General features: G+C 49.2%; 1 protein-coding gene across 11 annotated transcripts in view; it reads left to right on the top strand.

Moving 5' to 3' along the window:
* Positions 1-7,155: 7,155 nt before the first annotated feature.
* Positions 7,156-20,278, top strand: part of HECW2 (HECT, C2 and WW domain containing E3 ubiquitin protein ligase 2) — a 264,600-nt gene continuing 251,477 nt past the window's right edge. For 7 of the 11 annotated variants that reach the window (XR_009453721.1, XM_059702621.1, XM_059702618.1 and 4 more), the window contains exon 1: positions 7,998-8,146. The gene's annotated coding sequence lies outside the window, so the exon portion shown is untranslated. The other 4 variants (XM_059702614.1, XM_059702612.1, XM_059702613.1 and 1 more) reach the window with 4 other exon arrangements.

Genomic DNA, 20,278 nt, shown 5'->3' with positions numbered 1-20,278 from the left:
AGGCTGGGGGGCCATACGGATGGAGATTTGGGGTACGGGGACTAAGGAAGGGAAAACACAGCCTGACCATTGAAGGAGCCCGTACTTATTAAAAACAATTAGCTGAGTCTATGCACAGAGCAGCAAAGCTGAGCTCCTATTGTTCCCGGGAGATGATGTGATGACATCCCTCATCTTCCTTAGAGTTCTCATGGCAACAGTGTCTCGGGGACATACCGGCTCTTGCACAATGTATATATATATGCAAACAGCCTGCGCGTAGATTTAACCTGGAGGCTACCCCAAGGAGAAGTGTCTGCCAGCCCCGGCTGCTTCGGGTTTAGAGAGGAAAAGAATCCAGGAAGAATCCTGTCCGCAGCAAGAAAGATGGTGAGGCTGGCCAGGGCCGGCCATTAGAGGTGTTTGCTTTAAACCCTCACTTCCTGAGCTAGAGGCAGGGTTGCTCACTATTCTATGGCTCCAGGTCTCTTTCTGGGCTCCTGGAGAAGTCAGTCTCTTGTGGAAGTGGGGGGCTCATACTCTACGTTTTCTGGACCGCCTCTGATTTTTCATCGTCTCTATCACACACACAGCCCCTGACTACACCCTCGGGAAGTGAGGGTTTAAAGCAAACCTCGAATGGCCGGCTGCTGGTGTGGGATGGACTCCACTTCCATCTGTAGGGCCAGGTCCCTGATTGATGGAGGCCTAAGCCAATGAGCCACTCTATCCCAGCCATCATCTAATTTAAACCAGTGGGGCCTCAGGAAACCTTGCCGGGGTTCAGGAGAAGCAGGTGTTCGCTCTGCCTATGGGCTGAGGGTAAGAGGGGTGCAAGGGAGATGGGGTTGTGCAGCCAGCTTGCTACCGTGAGAGGAACCAGCCTGGTGATGAAGTCCCCAGGCGGCCAAGGCCCCCTGGGTCCAGCGTGCCAGGTAGACCTGGAGTCAGGCTGTGCCTGGAAGGACGCGTCACCAGCCCGGGAGGAGAGGCGGCCTGTGGATTCTCCCCTCGATGGTACCAGGACTTTTCGGTGCAGTGAAGTGACTGCAGCCTCTGACCCCCAGAACTGCAATGTAACGTGTGTGTGTGTGTGTGTGTGTGTGTGTGTGTGTGTGTGTTGAAGCCATTACCTTTGTGGTAGTTTGTTACAGCAGAAATAGGAAACCAATACAAATAGGAAACCGGTCAAGTCCATGTCCTGTTGCCAGGGAAAAGGGCTTTCTTTATTAGTTTCTCCTGGAGTGGGAGGTCATATGCTTGTGGGACACTATGTGTTCCCCAAACCCATTGCTGCTTCGGGACAGCCAGGTTATAGTCTCCTAATCAGTATGCCTCTTCTAAAAAGAGAATGGCCAAAAATAAAATAAAACAAAAATAAAAAGAGAATGGCCTTCCTCCGTGCACTTCCATCTGGGACCGAGCAGGCTGAAAAGCCCCCACCTTGCCAGGGCACCCGCTCTCTAGCTCCTACGTGATACATTGTGTTGGCGGCAATACTGGGGGCAGAGGGGACTAATAACGCCTCGATGCGCCACAACTTGGATTAACGAAAGGAAACATAATGCAGTTGCACCTGGATTTCAGAAAGTGGGTTAGAGAGTTCATAACTGTGTCAGAAAACCTCCCCCAGGAAGTGTGATTGTCATGAAGAGGAGGGTTTAAAGAGGGATATTTCACAATTTTCCATCACAGCGTAGTTTTCTCATGTTGTTGTTACATACTGAACACTCTGGGAGATTTTGTACGTTGAATATCTTCATTGAAGTTGTAAGAAGCCAGAATTTTCCCCAAAAGGTGGTTCTTATGAAGGCCACGAACATTTTCCTGTTTCTTTTGAAAATGGGTGCGATAACTCTTATGTAAATCAACTGAACCAAAGCCATCTAGGCCTAACATAATAAGCTACTATAGTTATTAGAAACAATTACACGTAGTACTCAGAGAAGTGACTCTCCTTTAGAAGGTCAAGGCAAAAAGTAATGAAAGTCTTCATTGTGAGGGGGTTTCTCATTAGTGACGGTTCTGCACGTTGTTTAAACAAAGTCCCTCTGGCCTGGCAACTGTTACCGGTAGGATGGAGTTCACAAGATAAGCGCTGCTTTTAATCGACAAGCCAGAGGGGCCATATGTTGGCTGGTAGGCTGAGTACACAATGCTTGTCCCCACTCGTCAACATGGAGACAAAGTAAACAGAACCGCAATGGCACGGGACACATCTGTGTCTACATGCAAGGCTGTGGGGAGCTCGGGCCTTGGCGTCGGGGCCGCTGGTGCCATTAGGCGGCCTTGGGTTTGGTTTTATGATCTTCCTCCAGTTGAGGGAACTCTCTCCAGAAGTAGCCCGGTCTAAGACATTATTTCTAAGAACTTTTGTGAATGGGATTAGAGTGTTACCATTATGCTTCATCTGAAAGACGTCCAGAGAGCATGAGAGGCTAAGGTAAAATAGTTGTGATGCTGGACATGATTATTTCAGACAATGTCATGCTAGAAGCATTAGTACTGATAATGGACACCCCATTGGAGAAGCATGGTTGGTGGTAGTTGGTCAGTAGATCTATAGTGTTGTCCAAAAAAGGGAAGCTGTAGTTCTAGAAGTGGTGCTGATAATTAAAAAAAAAATTTAATTGAAGTATAATACAAATACAAAATGTGCACCCTTATTATAAATGTACTAGAGGCCTGGTGCACGGATTCGTGCGCTGGTGGGGGGCATGGCCTGTGGGGATCGCCTGCTGTGGGAGCAGCCGCTCATCCCGGTCAGCCAAGCAATGCTCCCACTGTGTGAGCGCACTGACCACCAGGGGGCAGCTCCTGCGTTGAGCGTTTGCCCCCTGGTGGTCAGTGTGCGTCATAGCGACTGGTCGACCAGTCGTTCTGGTCGTTCCACCGTTCAGTCGCTGGGCTTTTATATATATAGATAAGTTGATAAATTTTACACACTAATCCACTTGTGGACCTAGCACCCAGATTAATAAAGAGAACACGGTTTCTCAGCATCTCCCCTTGTGGCTCTCTTCCAGTCATATCTCCCTAACCCCCAACCCAAGGTAACCACTGTCCTGACTAATAAATGGAATTGATCAGCTTTCCTTGTTTTGTACTTATATAACTAGAAACATACAATCTACGCTCTTTTGTTTCTGTCTTCTTCCACTCAACTTTGTACTTGTGAGATTCACTCATATTGTTATTTAGTTTTAACTTGTTCATTCCCATCATTTTATATATTCCCTGTGAGTACTGCTTGTTTTTGTTGTTCATGTAGGCATACACTTAAAATTATAAGAGCAATTCATTATATCTGAATAAATTCACATGAAAACCCTTAAAAATATCCAGTCGTCTGGTTCTAACTCTGTTTCCAATGATGCAAACCTCTGATCTGTAATTTGAGACTCTAAATGGTATTATCCACGAGGAGGAAGAACTCTGAGCTGATGGCCTAGCAGTTCCTGGTGCCAGAGATTTATTTCTGCCAGTTAATAAATGGAAGTCTGGAAATACAATTCAGCGTCCTATGAGTTTGTTTGGCATGAATGGGTTCCTGATGGCTGTGTCATCCTCCAGGTGAATTAATAAAAATCGAAACAACCTGAGCCTCTAAAACAGAGATATAAACTCTCAATGAATCTAGGTTTGAAATGGCCTGATGGAAATTGATCTGAGTTCTATGGACCTGAACTCTATTGATCTGAACTGTAAAGACTTTCTTTTTAAATGTACTTCTGACTGTGTCCAAATCTGTCATTTCTCAAAGTGTAAATATCCCAGAAAAGAATGCCAGCGAGGAGCTCAGAAGTAATAGAAGGCACACTGTGGTGCAATGCAGAATGTCAAGAAGGTGTGGGCAGAGTTAAAAAAAAAACTAATGAGGAATATTGAGGAATCCAGGGCCCAACCACAGTCAGAGGTCGCTACTATCCACAGGTGCAAAGGGACAAGGGGAGGCATTGATGTCCTGGAATCCAGTGAGGCCTGGAGGAGTGGAAGGGGCACTGCCTGTAACTGCATCACCAAGTCAAGGAGGGAGTTGAGAGCAAACACTCCAACCCCTTTCTCCTGCTACCCGCCAATCTTCTCTGTAGAGAGCGCCTGGGAAGGCGCATGAGCTGATAGCCGGCTGAGTTCAGTGGCGTCAGCAGAGCCACGTTCTGGAAACATACCTTGCCAGGGGCAGGAATGTTGTCAGCCTGACCTTTAGCTCAGGCACCAGGAGGTGGGATTCATTCTCTAAGTTCAGCCAGGTGGCAGGATGGGACACAATTATCCGGGCTCAGCCAGGAGTGACATTTACAAAGAAGCCACAAGAAGGAAGATTTGCAGCTTGATCTTTAACCATGATTTCACATAATTTCCTTTGTCTAATACTTTAGTAAAACATCCTGGTATCAGGCTGTATATAATAAACATGCTGCACCAGCTCTGGGTCCCTGTCTCTCCATCAGAGGCCAGCGTCCTACCCGGCCCCAGCTTTACTTAAAGTCTTTGTGTCTGTCTCTTTTTTTCCTTTTCTCAATCCCCAGCCACCCCTACTCAGGACTCGTCCGCTCTCTAGCCGTGCTGGTCGCGGCTAAGAGAGAAATACTTATCCTTCTCCAAGAAAGTCTGTGCACAGTGCACGTGGATTTGTCTCCCAGGATACAAAACAGGGCAGAGAGCGAGGAGCTGGTCCTCCAGAGAAGGTGGGTTGGAACACCAAGAAAAATGCTATAAAATGACAAGCTGTCTGTGGTATAGCGTTGGCCCCAAGACAAGGGGGGAGAATAGCATTTAAAAGGGCACCATATTAACCTCTGTATTTTTTTTTTCCCTAGGACTTCGCCCTTGCTTTTAATTTCACAATGTATTTCTATGCTTCTGTTTCATTGTAAGTCGTCTTGGGCTAATGCTGAACCACCTGTCACCTCTGGGTGCCTGTGAATTAAGACACAACCTAGACTCCTTGGCACAGGTTGCAATAAGGATACAGCTTCTGGGAAAGATGTCTTTTCTTTGGCCAAAAGCAATGGCATCACCCACAGTCTTCTCCCCAAACGGAATCCTGTTTTGGTTGGAATTTTGAGCCAAGCAAAAAATGCTGGGTTTATCTGACTAGTTGTTCATCAACAAGAAAAATATGCCAAGTATAGAATACTAGAGGCCCGATAGTTAGGATTTTTAAGACACTCATTGTATTTCTTCATTATATAACCAAAATATCATTCTCTTGGGGGATCTTTTTTCATCTTTTTAAGTTTATTTTGGCTTCTCCTCTCAAGAGAGTGTGAAGATATATACTCATTCAACAAGCAATTTGGGGCTCTTCCCATCTGAATATAATTGAATGTTATAAGGAGTATTAAGATGCTGAAGAGATGAAAACAATAAGAAAACAATAAACTGACAAGGCAACTATTGAAACAAATACAAAAGCGATCTAAGCTAGTGAGTGATTTGAGTGGGAGATTAACTTTAGGTATCTGAAGGAAAACTTTAAAAAATAACTTAAAAGCTATTTCAACCAAAGGGACAATACACCACAGTAAGAAAAATACTAAGTGAGGAGTCAGAGGCCTGGTGCTAGTCCTGGCAAATGACTTAGTCTTTCTGTGATTTCTTACCCATTAAGTTGGGATAATAATGGAATTAATTTTTCAAATGAGATAGTATATGTTGAAGGTATTTTAGAAGTTAACCATCCTTTGCTAATAATACAATAGCAATATTTTAAAGTTGCCTTCCGACTTAGTTTCCCTCTTTAGTAGGCTAACATTCCCCCCGCCTCCCCCCACCCCCAACCTCCCATCCTGGCTTAGCGATGAGGCTAGGGTTGGGAAGGAGCACATGTTATAAAGGCTTTGCTTCCAGCCAAAGGAAGTCCCGGGGAGGCAGGAAGGGGAAGTAAAAGCAGGACATCTGTTCCAGTTTCGGCGGGTCATGGGAGAAGGCAGACAGAGATAGGAGAGGCCCACAGGGTGACAGAGGTGAGCCTCAAAATTAATGTCCTCTCCAGGCTTTGGTCCCAAGGCAGGAGGGGGTATGGTAGGGCAGGGTTTCTTGCTTTAACTTATTTTACTTATTTATTTTTATTGTGGTAAAAGATATAACATTTACTGTTCTCCACAGCAGAAATCAGGATTTTAAAAAGATTCCAAGGTGATTCTAATGTGCAGCCAAGGTTGAGAACCACTGCCTGGGATGGACAGAGGCAGGGGAATAAACGAGTCAGGGCTTTTTGTTACATGTGACAGGACACAGCTGAACTGAGGGGAGGAAATCCAGGAGGGGCATTGATCAGGAGGGGAGATTAATTGGCTTCAGGGGTAGAGTTCATTCAGTCACATTTGCCGCCGGAGGTTTAAAAGACACCTTCTTCTCTCCCTTAGCTTCCCTTCCTTTGAAGTTGGCAGCATTCACAGGCATTGGTGGTAGTTGTTATCACTGGTTTGCATCCTTGGAAATGAGTCATCCTAGCTTAAAGGGCTTCTTTTTCTGAACGGATTCAGCAAAGCCCCAGACTGAGTTGCTGAACCAATGTTCCCATCCGGGAAGCAGTCACTGTGCTTGGTCTGTAATAGGATGACCAGCTGGGTCGGAGGTGGGAGGTGGCAGGTGTTAGCATCCTGGTATCATTCCTGCGCCAGGGGGAAGGGCAGCCCCCCACTTCCTACCTAGTCCCCCCCACCCCTAGTTACCAGAGAAGGGGGAGAGATGAATACCGAGAGCACATATTAAAAAAAAAAAAGCCAAATTACGGATATCCACTATTTTTTTTGGGGGGGGGGGATGTTTTGGGACCTCCTCCATGTAGGTACAGTTGTTGAACTTTAAATCCAGCAAATCTTTCCCATCCCTGGATAGATACCACGCACAGGGGACAATGTCCCTACATTTCAGCGTTTTTACTCTTTCCCCCAGTGGTACTGAGTCAGTGTAGATGCTACAGAAGAGGCAAAGAGAAAGCCGGGAATATCAATATAGCGCATTTTTACATTTTAGTGCCCTCTGTAGGTAAAGTAGCTCAGAGCGCTTTCAATAATCCATTTTTAATCGTGACCACACCCCGTGTAGGTGACGGGGTATTACGGTCTGGCCCTTGCAGGTGGGGAAATCGAGGCATGACACCCCTCCATTCCGCTTTCCCGTGGGATTTAGGAAGAGTCTGGGTGCACGACCTCGGAGGGCGCCCCCCCTCCACCGCGGCGCCGGTGACGGTCCTGCCCTTCGCGCCGCAGGAGAGCAGCCGGCTCCTCCGCAGCCTCGGATTCGTCTGCGCCCCGCCGCACCCGCCCGCTCACCTTCCCGGGAAGGTCCCGCTGGCCAAGGTCTGCCCGTCCCTCCCGTCCTCTCCCCGTCTCCTCCCCGGGTCCCCGACGTGCCGAGGGCCCCCGGCCGCGCGCCCCGCCGGGAGGTGCGGGCAGATGTGCCCTGGCGTCCGGCGGGAGGGGCGCCGGCGCTGCCGGAGGTGAGCTGCCGGGCCCTTCGCCCCCCAGGGGCCGGGGCGCAGCGGGTGGAGGCGGGCGTCGGGCCCGCGGGCCGGAGGAAGGTGGTGGCGGGAGGGAGGCCGGGCGGCCGGGCGGCCGGGGGAGCCGCGAGAGGGGCCGGCCGGGCCCGCGCACGGAGAGCGAGCGCGGCGAGCCGGGCGCTGCGGGCCGATCGGGGACGCGCCGCGCCGCGCCGGGCCGCCGAGCTGCGCCCGGACCTCGCGGCGCCCGAACCCGGCGTCTCGGAGCGCGGGCGGGAGCCATGGCTCCGCGCGTCCCCGCCGCCGCCGCTGCTGACTCGGCACAATCCGCGGGGCGCGCGGGGGGCGCGGCGTAGCGGGTGGGCGGCGGCGCGGAGCGGCCCGTGGAGCTGCCGGAGGCGCGCCGGGTCCGTGGGAGCCGAGGACGATGCCAGCACAAAGGCGGGCGCAGCCCCGGCCCGCGGCGGGGGGCGGCGGGGACGGCCGCTGAGGGCGCGCCCCGCTCCCGCCGCGTCTCTCCGGCCGCTGCCGTGGGTCCCGGGGCGGAGACGGCGGCGCACGGTCCCCGGCCCCGTGGCAGCGGGAGCTGCAGGCGACGCGCAGCGGCGCGCGGCCCGGCGGAGAGCACCCGGGCGCGGGTCCCGACACCGACGACTGCGGGGCCTCCCGCCCGCGCCCCGCGCCCGTCCCCGTCCCCGTCCCCGTCCGCAGAGCCCGGTGAGTGCGCGCCCGCGCCGGCCCTCCGCCGCCGGCACCGGCCCGCGGGGGCGGCTTTGTTTTCCTCCGGGCGCCCCAGCGCGGCCATTCATTTGACATTTTGCCTCCCGCTGCCCGGAGCGCGGGGGGAGTCCGGACGCGCGTGCGGGTGGGTGACCCCGGGCGCGCACCTCGGGGCTCGTAGCATCCCCGGGGAGCGGAGGCTGCGGTTCCTCGCGGGCGGAGCGAGTGGGAGCTGCCTGGCTGGCTCGGGCCTGGAGGCACCGGCTGCGGGTGAGGACGTCGGCGCCCGGGAGGCCGTGCGGCTGCAGAGGCGGGCTCCCCGCGCCCCGTGTCTCTGCTGGCGGCGCCCCAGCGTTTCCCGCGGCGGTGACTCTGAGTTTTAGGAGCGTCTTTACGGGCACGTTGATTGCCTTCGGAGTGGGACGGCTGTGGAGACGCCGCAGGGGCTCACAGAGCTCCAGGGATCCAGGGATCTTGAGCTCGGAGGAGGCGCGCGTCTGCGAGCATCGTCCGAGAGACCTAGGCACAGGTGGGCAGCGGCAAACTTGCCCGAGGCTTTCGCCTCTTGGTGTGTTTCTGTGTCCACCGTCCCGAGTCCAGCAAACTCTGAATGCGTACTGTACCTGTGCCTTTGTCCGAGTGTGGCGCTTGTCACTTCTTGAGTAGTTTTCTGTGCTTGGTCATTTAGAAAAAAGATTGTAACTTAATTAGTAGAGTCCTCTATTAGACCTGGTGAAATTTCATATGCTCACTCGTTTGTCTGACAAGTATGATTTTCTTTTTTCTTTTTTTTTTAAAAATATGTTTTTATTATTTCAGAGAGGAAGGGAGAGGGAGAGAGAGATAGAAACATCAGTGATGAGAGAGAATCATTGATGGGCTGCCTCCTGCAGGCCCCACACTGGGGATCAAGCCCACAACCTGGGCAGGGAATCCAACCGTGACCTCCTGGTTCATAGGTCAAGGCGCAACCACTGAGCCACCCTGGCCAGGCAAGTGTGATTTTCTTTTTACTCTTTCGCCTTTTCCCTTAAGGGCTCATTTCTTCATTGCCTAGAGAGAGCTACCCTGCCCCTCACAGATGGCTGTGTGTCCTGAGAGATTAAACGGACACCTAGAGTTACCTATAGACAAAGAAGGATCAATTGCTAGGCTCACCTTTGTCCTTACTGAAGCAAGAGGCCTGGTTGGGTGAGGATGTTATTCATGGTGTGACAGTCTGGAGGTTGCTAATCTGTTGGTCATCAGCAGATTCCTGCAGGGATTGTTTATATAGAGTGGGAGGCAGATGGCCTCCCTCACAAGGGGAGCTTAGCATAAAGGGCCATTGTGTTCCTGCGAAATTAGCCACCTCACTGTTGGGAGATGGAGTGGGGCAGGGTAGAGGGCGGGGGGGGGGGGGGGGGGGGCGGGGGGGGGAACACATCATCCTGATCTTTCAAGGGAGACCAGCAGCCTAACCAGTTCAATTCTCCTTTCTCTGTACGTTTAAAAAGTCATACTTAAGCTGTTTGTTTTGATTATTTCTTTGGCGCACTGTGGCCTCACTTGTGGTTATGTGGAGCAGTTTAAACAGTTTCATTAATGAAAAGTGTCTTTGCCTTTAATACGATGGTACCACTTATGGGGGGAAACAGTCATAAGTTCCCGAGCTCTTGTTCATGTCACAAATGGCTCCTGGGACGCGTAGTGTCAGCTAGCTGAAAGGGCTTCAGTGCGGCTGCATCAATCCCATTCGCTCTAAAGGAGTTTCTTCCACCATCGCCAGGACAGGTGGTTCCCAACTCTCAGGATTTGCTCCCCGCCCAGCCCCCCAGCTATGGGTCGCTTTACTGTGCCCTCCATCACAACATTGAGCAGCCTGGGGCCATGAGTCTTTCCTGCTCCTGCCACCATGGTCGATCGTTTATGTGCTGCACATCGCCACGTGATGACGGAAATGGTCTTCCCTCTGTGCACGTGAGGGAAGAGGTTCCAGCAAATGAATACTCACCGGCCACAGGACACAGTTTAACGAGGAGCATGAGCAACGCGGACCCCCTCTGAGCAGGAAGTGCGGGATGAACGGGAGCATTGGCTCTGTTTCCCACGGGCCATGCGCACGTTTTCTTACTCTGTGAAAGCCTTGTCCGGCACTGTCTCAGCAAAAGGCAAAGCAAGGAAGGTTGTTACCTGGGACTGAGGACAGATGCTACGGCCTTTCTTCTGGATGAATGTGTCTTGCAGGAGAGGTGGCTTTTGGGCTCTGCCCAGCATGCTCTGGCATCAGGGAAAGGATCCGTCGTTCAAAATACTTGTTAAGTCTGTGGCTGGTACCTGGGTACCATCTTACCAGGCTGCTGTCTCCCGTGAAGTGTTCCTTTAAGAGGCACCTGAGGCTCCAGGCCTGGGCTTGCTGTGGCCCTGGCCTGGGCCACGCTCCAGCGCGCTGCTGCCTGCTTCCGCGGGGGAAAAACGGACCAGTTTTGCATGGTGTGTTGGGTAGGGAATTGCCAGCTTCCTTGTGGAGACAGACCTGGCCTGCAGGAGAGAGGACTGCGTTTGCATTTTGGTTGACCTGACGGAGGCAGGGGTGGCTTCTTGGCGCGTAGGATGTCTCTGGAATTGAGGGTGTGAGTGAGGGCTCAGAAGGCTGACCGGACCTCCTGCTTTGCCTGCAGTAGCCCCAGTTAATTCCTGTTGACCTCTCTTACCAAACTATCAGATGCATCCCTTTCATACATACAAGCGTCCTGGTTTGGAAGATAAGTTATATGATCATCCTACATGTTAAGGAATCTTGACTGTTTACTTTACCACCCTTTCTTGACCTCGCATTTTGAGTTTTGCTTTATTTCAGTCTCTTATTGTTCAATGCAAAGATAACAAAAGTAAAAACAAACAAATCATATATGCATATCAAAAAAAATAGCAAGAAAGATAGAAAAAGAAGGTAAATGGATCGCTTGCCGTCTATTTACATATATAGGAAATAAAGTAGTTGCATCCGTAAGTTGTTAAGTGTCTAGAGTGGCCCTAAGCCTATGCTATCATTGTCTTCAAGAACGATGAGAATGAACACTTCCCCATTTACCCAGGGCCGACACGAATTGGGACAACTCTTGTGACTCGGGAGAGCAGCTCAGCAAAGCCTGTCTGTAGGCCTGCTGGGCGCGTGGCTCCGGCAGATAGGAGTAAACGTTTCGGGACTGAGGGTCTGGTCCAGGTTCTGGAGATTTGCTGAGAGTTCAGAGCACAGGTGTTGTGAGGACTCGACTCCACATTCTCCGAGTTTCCAAGCTCTCTGGGCCACACGGCTGATGGAGGAGCCCTTGTGTTCTGTCCTCTCTGCTGGCCCCAGCCTTGGGCGTGGGTCCCAGCTCTGGGTGCAGAGGGCTTGCAGAGGAGAACTGCGGAGCCTGCTCCCGTGGGAACGTTTTCACAGGGTGTGAGGTTGTGCAGGTGACCTGGCAGGGGTTTGGGTTCCAGGGCTGGGTCTATGGTTGGCGGCACCGATTTCTGCAACAACTGTGCTCCTTTGCGTAAGAATCGCCTGTCTTTCATAGTTCAGTGGCAGTGGTGGCCAGTAGGTGTTCCAAGTAATTATGGCTGTCACCTTTTCCATACTCCCTTACAATCCTCAGAAGCTTGGTCAGCATGTCTGAATAAGAAGAAATGTATGTATTTCTTTTATAAGTAGGATGACTATGTAAATTTTTTTTGGTCCAGACAAGGACATTTCTGAGAGTAAAAAGGGAGCACCAGATCAAGAACTATATAACCCGGGGCTCTCCCAGGAAAACTGTGAAATATGGTTGTCTTAACTATGACCCAAGTCATTAGTTTTTTTTTTTTAAATATTTTTATTGAATTTTAGAGAGAGAGAATAAGGGAGATGGAGAGAGAGAGAAGCATTGATGTGAGAGAGAAATCAGCTGCCTGCTGCACACCCCCTACCAGGGATTGAGCCTGCAACCCGGGCATGTGCTCTGACCAGGAATCGAACCAGCAACCTTTCTGGGCACGGATGGTGCTCAACCAACTGAGCCACACTGGCCAGGGTGTCATTAGCTTTTATACAAAGAATACCCATAGGATAGAAAAATGTCCTTAGCTTCTAGATTAGTTCATCACATATACATATATATGTGTGTGTGTGCATGCATATATACTTATATGTATATGTTTATACAAACATTGATCATATATCTGTAGATATGTACATTATGGGGTTGAGATGAACCAGTTAAGAAGGCCTAGTCCAGCGGTTCTCAACCTGTGGGTCGCAAACAATGAAAATCCATCCTGCATATCAGATATTTACATTACGATTCATAACAGTAGCAACATCACAGTTATGAAGTAGCAACAAAAATAATTTTATGGTTGGGAGTCACCACAACATGAGGAACTGTATTCAAGGGTCGCGGCATTAGGAAGGTTGAGAACCACTGGTAGTCATTTGGAAAACTGTGGCCTTCATCATCTCTTTCAAGGATTGACTTTTCAGCTAACCTCTCAGCAACCAGCCTTTCCAAACTTGAGTTCATCTCCTCACCTGGGTAATTGTGATACCGATCCTGTTGGTATAATTTTCTTGCTTGAAAAATCTTCGCCAGCTGTCCGTTTTCTGTTTAAGTCTCAGGGTGAGGTCCACAGACAGTTTGGTGGTCAGAAAGAAAAAGCAATGAAAAGTTCCATTCATTCATTCCACTACTATTTATTGAGCCCTCCTGTGATTCAGTCTCTGACCTAGGTGCCGGGAAATACCAATGAGTAAAACAAAGATCCCTGCCCTTGTGAAGTTTTCTTTGTATTGGGAATGGAGGGGTGGGAGTGGGAGACAGATAATAAACCAAATAAATAAGTAAATTGCATGGCATGCCAGGTAAGGAGGCAAGTGCTTTGGGAAAAAGAAAAAGTAGAGCAAGGTAAATATGGTTGAGCAGGCTTCGTGGTGAAAGAGACCTTAACAGAGACTTAAAACAGCGGTTCTCAACCTGTGGGTCGCGACCCCTTTGGCGGTCGAACGACCCTTTCACAGGGGTCGCCTAAGACCATCCTGCATATCAGATATTTACATGACGATTCATAACAGTAGCAACATGACAGTTATGAAGTAGCAACGAACATAATTTTATGGTTGGGTCACAACATGAGGAACTGTATTTAAAGGGCCAGAAGGTTGAGAACCACTGACTTAAAAGGAGGCGAGAGGGGTTACTCATGTAGATACCTGAGGGTGGGTGTTCCAGGTAGAGGGAACAGCCATTGTGAAGGCCCAAAGGTGAGAATGTTCAAAGGTTAGCAAGATGGGGTGGGGTGACCAGGGGGGTGGTTGGAAATGAGATCAGAAAGGCGGTGTAGGAGTGACAGAGCATGTCTGAGAGTGTTTGTGGTTGTAGCAGAAAGCCCCTCATGTCCTTAAAGCTCACAATATTAATTAAACATGGCGTCTGTGCTATGAACACTGCGCTGGTTAACCTAGCTCACCTTACCCAGGGTGCCCTTTGTCTTGGTTAGTATACTGCTTATATCACTTGCTTGTTCATTTGTTAAAATACCATTTTGGTTGTCGCTGGTCTTAAGTGGGCTCCCCATTTCACAAAAATACATCAGCGGCTCAAAAGTGGTTCATGGAGGAGTGACCATAGTGATGAAGACAGTCATGCTAATGCCACAGTTCAGTGCATCATAAACATACGTAGAGACCCGAATCTCACTGCAAAGATAAAAGGCGAATCTCCGTGTCTAAAAACAAGGGGATCTGTGGGAGCAACAATTTCAAAACAGTACCTGAAATTGACAAGTGCCGATGGAAGTGTGACAGTGGTCTCAGAACTGTTTATCGTAGGGCTTACCATCCCTTTGCTCCTACTCCCCCGTCATCGCCTGTTATGAAACGTTGTCTAACCGTGGCACGGAGCCATGGGTGTTTTGGTGTCATTTTCAAACAAAGCACAGTGGCTTCTCTGTTACGCGATTGAAGTTTTCCAGGACACGCCCACAAGAAAGCTTCCCATGACAAAATTAATGGTTGCCGTTGCTGCACGTCGGGAGGAGACTGGAACCCTGGTAGCATCGTTAGGGGATCCTTGGCGCAAAAGTGAGCCATATTATTGAAAAGACACTTGGAAAGTCAGCGGGGAGGTGAGAGACACGCATTATCCTTAGAGAGAAACCAGAAGTGATCGACAGAATTCCTTTGTCAAATGGCACGGTTGTCCGTTGCATCACATCAGAGGAGTAAGAGTGAGAGAGCGATCGCTATCAAGTACACGCCCGTGGGTATTGCGCTTTCTGGCTGGATGAAACCACCGGTGCCATGCAGAGGATGAATCAGCTCTTGGCATCTGTTCAGGGAGGAGTGCTTGGCGCGAGGCTTTGTTTATCCCCGAAAACCCGAGGGGTGAGGCGAAGAGGCCTTTCTTTTCGTGAGCCATTATGCACGAACCTGGGAGGGTTCGTCAGGGGGCAGGACGACAATGCACTGGTTTTATGTTCGGATAAGGAGGTGGTGGCTTTGTGAAGAAAGGAGGTTGCACCTAGAAGCCCATCCGCAGGCTGCTCCATTCACAGAGAAGGTAAAGGGCCTCTGAACTTGAGGAAATACTAACAGGAAGAGGGGAAACGGGATGCAGTGACATTGGGATCCCTGTGTAGGTGCGTGCAGTGATGGGCAGGGAGTCTAACACTTCTCCGTGCAGGTGGATGCTGGCTGTTTAGGGAATCGCGCTCATGTCATGTTTTGCCAGTGGAGTAGGAAGTACATTTCTTCACGACAGTGATTAGAAACGAGTTCTCTCACATCAAGTGGCATACCACAGTGAGCCATGCCAAGGACGGGCAGGGAAGGAAGACTTGTTAACAAAACGTTGTGCCACAGCCCTAGCTGGTTTGGCTCAGTGGATAGAGCGTCAGCCTGTGGACTGAAGGGTCCTGGGTTCGATTCTAGTCAAGGGCGCATGCCTGGGTTGTGGGCTTAATCAATGAATCAGTGATTCTCTCTCATCATTGATATTTCTATCACTCTCTCCCTCTCCCTTCCTCTCTGAAATTATATATATATATATATATTTTTTTTAAATTAAATATATATATATATATATATATATATATATATATATATATATATATATCTCTCAAACAAACAAAAGTTCTGCTACAATCTTAGCACTAGGAACTTTTTTTTGTTAAAAGAGTAGGAGGTCTCGCCCCGACTGGTTTGACTCAGTGGATAGAGTGTTGGCCTATGGACCGAAGGGTCCCGGGTTCGATTCCAGTCAAGGGCATGTGCCTTGGTTGCGGACACATCCCCAGTGGGGGGTGTGCAGGAGGCAGCTGATTGATATTTCTAGCTTTCTATCCCTCCCCCTTCCTCTCTGTAAAAAAATCAATAAAATATATTTTTTAAAAAAGTAGGAGGTCTACACTGACCGTAATGGGTTAAAGCGGTAATTTTTTCAGTAATAGACAATCCTTTCAATACTGAGCATACTCCTTGTCAGTGACCCATTGGAAGAATGAAAGCACAAAGAAATGGAACTTAGGCCCAGGAATTCCGCTGGGTATTTGGGAGCCTATAGAGACCCATGGTGGGAGGAACCTGGGCTTTGGGATTGTGCTTTAAGATACTGGGTGACGTGGGGTACAGGTACGAAGGGGTCACATCGCAATTGGACATGACCGTTCTTACACTTTTGCCTTAGGTTTGGCCTCATTTCAGACAAATGGACTTGATACTCAGAGGTCTTCAGGACATGATGTGTATTGCCCCTGACCTCAGCTCGAAAGCTTGAAGGGTCTCTAGTTTTCTCGGGTTCTCTTTGCACAGGCCTCCCACCTGGAATGCCCACCAATTCTACTTACTTCTCCAGGCTCCACATCTCCATTGTCTTCCTGTAAGCAAGTAAAAGCAGTGTTTTCATCTTCTTCTCCCCACCTTACCCTTCTGAAGAAGAAGGCATTCCTAAAAGTAAATGCGGCTTCCTTTACCAGTGCTTGACCGTAATGGTGGGGGTAGAGTGAGCATCGTAATTGGGGAGGGGAGGGCAGGGGCGTTAGTGGGAAGTGTGTTTGATTTGACATCTCCCCCCTCCCCCCACACCCCTGATGCAGATATGGCACCCTGCCTGGGAATCACCAGTGTGGAGCGATTCGGTGGTGCTTTAGGGGGTGCCCTGCTTGTTCCTGGTAGTCTTTTTGCCAACTAGACTTCAAGCACTCTGAATATATGGCACGTTGGCTGACCCCTCTGTATAATGCCAAGTATTGATCACAGAACGAATGTGCAATAATCAATGCCTGATGGCTGAAGGAACCATCTGCTTTTTCTTCTCACGGACCATTATGAAAGGCTGTTATTTATGTGAGTCCGATATTAAGTTGGCACAGATGCTGAAAGATGAACATTTTTGTCGTTTTAAAATGGCAGGAAGTCAAGTCTTGGAGGTCTCATTCATTCAGAGAATTCTCATCGCAGGAACCGCCTTCTCCTTTTGTAAGTTTGCTGACTTCTTGCTCTCCCAAGTGCAGTTCACACACCAGCAGCATCTGGTCACCTGTTAGACACGCAGACGTTCAGACCCCGTGCCAGACCCACTGAATGAGAAATCAGAATCTGCGTTTTAACAAGGTCCCCAAACGTGTTGTGTGCACGGTGAGTTGGAGAAACACCGTTTTAACCCAGAATTCGGGAAGTGAGGAGGAACACGGACCTGCGAGGAGCAGTCATCTGGAAATGAAGGTCTTTTGGTCGATGGGTGAGGTCCTCAGTGCTGTCTGCCACGTGGCCTGGAATTAGACTTCTTGGAGCAGGTTGCCAGGCCAGCAGGTGCCCCTGCAGGCGCGCCCTGGAGGAATTCAGAACTGGGTGATGCCCAGATGATAGACCTGACGGTGATTCCGAGGAGGTGAAGCAGCTGTTGGAGTGAGACACCAGGAGACCTTGGCAAAGGTAGAGGACGTGGCCACCCAGGCTACAGCCAGAGAGAAGGGAGGAGGGCATCCCTTTATGATTGGAAACAACCTTGACTTTCGGGATTTGGACTCAACCCCTTCAGAGGCAGCAGGTCACAGATGAAACCACCTGGATGCGTTGTGCGTGGAAAGCCTGTGAAGTGGTGAGGATCATAGAGAGGAGACATTCTTTTTTTAAAAGAAATATATTTTATTGATTTTTTTACAGAGAGGAAGGGAGAGGGATAGAGAGTTAGAAACATCGATGAGAGAGAAACATCGATCAGCTGCCTCCTGCACACCTCCTACTGGGGATGTGCCCGCAACCAAGGTACATGCCCTTGACCGGAATCGAACCTGGGACCTTTCAGTCCCCAGGCTGATGCTCTATCCACTGAGCCAAACCGGTTAGTTAGGGCAGAGAAGAGACGTTCTTTATCGGAGGACAAAGAAGTGTCACCACTCAGCTCACCCAGCTGTTGCCACATGGGAATTTAGTATTTTCAGAGTTTTCAAATGAAGCTGAAGATGTACATTTGTATGTAAAGCATCTCTTGACTGTAATATGTTGGTAATTAAAATGTTTGTAGAACAGCTCAGGCCACACAAAATCCACATGTTTCCTGCGTCTGTTTTACAACCCCGTTCTGGAGCAACAAAGCATGTGAGGTGGCATGATTCCTGGCTTTCTTAGGGCAGGGCACCAAGCACAGGTAGAAGCGTTACGGTCCTGGAGGGACCCTTTGGAATTTTTACTAAATAAAAGAAATAAAAATGTTGGCCGGCCTGGCTCAGTGGTTGAGTGTCCACCTATGAACTAGGAGATCATGGTTTGATTCCCAATCAGGGCACATGCCTAGGTTGTGGGCTCGATCCCCAGTGTGGGGCGTGCAGGAGGCAGCCCATCAATGATTCTCGCTCATCATTGATGTTGCTATCTCTTTCTCCCTCTCCCTTCCTCTCTGAAATAAATAGAGATATATTTAAATAAAAAAGAAATAAAAGATATAAAAAAAGGGAACTGTGTTTGCTTTGATGACCTGACTGAAAATATAATATACTAGAGGCCTGGTGCACGAATTCGTGCACGGGTGGGGTTCCTCGGCCTGGCTGGTGATTGGGGCCAATTGGGGCCATCTTGCCCAGTCCTGATGGGGGGTGGACGTCTGGGAGGAGGGACCACAGGAGGTTGGCTGTGGGAGCTCACTGACCACCAGGGGCAGCTCCTGCGTTGAGCATCTGCCCCCTGATAGTCAGTGTGCATCATAGCTACCGGCCGGTCATCCAGTAGTAATGATCGCTTAGGCTTTTATATATATATAGATACCTGAAGAACCTCAGTAACTAATCGTGTTTGAAGGAAAGAGGTAGATGCCTAAAGGAATAAAACGTAGGCCCTGAAAATCTGAAATGGAAGGAACCCTGGGTTGGGATGCTGGTAGGAATGGGGACATGGACGTTTCTCTGCACCCTCAGGCTAGGAACACATACTGCAGAGGGCAGTCAAGGCCGGGGGGCTAGACCCTACCTGGACCTTCTTGTGCTGGGAGAGAGGTGTGACTGGAGAGAGAATTTGAGTTAATTTATCTTTGGCATCTAGTTGTTGATTTGGGCAGCTGCTAATATTTGATGTTTGTTGGAATTGGGTTTTTAATTATAGTTTGCTATGTTAAAATTAGCATTTTGTATATTTTGAGAGTGAAAACTAGGGGAAGGAATCAAAAATTTTTTCTTGTTAACAACAAAATTTCCTGTGGGTCTGGACTGCTGATGGTTTGTCTTTGCATCCCCAGCACCCAGCACAATCTGGGTCAGTGAATGTTTGTTGCCCTGAGTGATTATAAGACAGAATATAATTTACTTTCTCTTTTGCTAAGTCATTCTGTAGGTATTCATTTTCCTTACGGATTAAAAAAAAAATAACAGCTTTATTGAGATATTCCATACCATGAAATTCACCATTTTAAGGTATATCATTCAGGTGGTTTTAATATATTTACAAAGCTGTGCAACTATCACCACTGTGTAATTCCAGAACCTTTTTTCATCACCCCCAGAGAAGCTCAGTGCCCATTAGCAGCCACTCCCCAGGCCAGGGCAACCACTACTCTGCTTTCTGTCTCTATATATTTGCTGATTCTAGACATTTCATATTAGATTTATATACTGTGGAGTCGTTTGTGGCTAGCGTCTTTCACTTGCCATAATGCTTTCAAGGTTGACACCTGTTATAGCAGTACTTCACTCTTTTCTAGCCAAATAAAATTGCATTGTATGGGTATACCATATCTGTTCATCAGTTGATGAACAGTCGAGATGTGTTCACTTTCTGGCTTTTAGGAATAATTCTGCTGTGAGCATTTGTGTAAATGTTTTCGTGTGTTTATGTGTTTTAATTTCTCCTGGGTATACACCTTGGAGTAGAGTTGCTGGGTTGTATGGTAACTCTACCTTCATCATTTTGGAGTTTTGCCAAACAGTTTTGCAAAGTGAGTGCACCCATTTTTACAGTCCAACCAGCTATGTTTACAGGTTCCAATTTCTTTATATCCTTGCCAGCACTTGTTGTTGGTTTCATTTTTTGATTTTAGCCACCCCAGTGGATGCGAAGTGGGATTTCATTGTGGTTTTGATTTGCTTTTCCCTAATGGCTAATTATGTTGAGCATCTTTTTGTGTGCTTATTGGCATTTGTATATATTCTTTGAAGGAATGTCTGTTCAAATCCTCTGCTATTTAAAAATAGTTATTTATCTATTACTTTTATACTAGAGGCCCAGTGCACCAAAATTCCTGCATGGGGGGCGGGGGGGGGGGGGGAGAGTGTCCCTCAGCCTGGCCTGCACCTTCTCGCAGTCTGGGACCCCTCGGGGGATGTCCACCTGCTGGCTTAGGCCCACTCCCTGGGGGACCGGGTCTAAGCTGGCAGTCAGGAGTCCTTGGGGGATGTCCGACTGCGGGCCTAAGCTGCAGTTGGACATCCTTAGCGCTGCTGTGCAGGCAGGAGAGGCTCCCGCCACTGCTGCTGCGCTCGCAGCCATCAGCCGGGCTTGTGGCTGAGTGGAGCTACCCTGGTGGGAGCTCACTGACCACCAGGGGGCAGCTCCTGCATTGAGCGTCTGCCTCCTGGTGGTCAGTGCGCATCATAGCGACCGGTCATTTCCGGTCGTTCCGCTTTTAGGGTCAATTTGGG

Source organism: Myotis daubentonii, chromosome 7 (assembly GCF_963259705.1).
Source record: "Myotis daubentonii chromosome 7, mMyoDau2.1, whole genome shotgun sequence".
Classification (NCBI taxonomy): domain Eukaryota; kingdom Metazoa; phylum Chordata; class Mammalia; order Chiroptera; family Vespertilionidae; genus Myotis; species Myotis daubentonii.
Note: the sequence above shows the minus strand (reverse complement) of the source record. Positions and strands in the feature narration are given on the sequence as shown.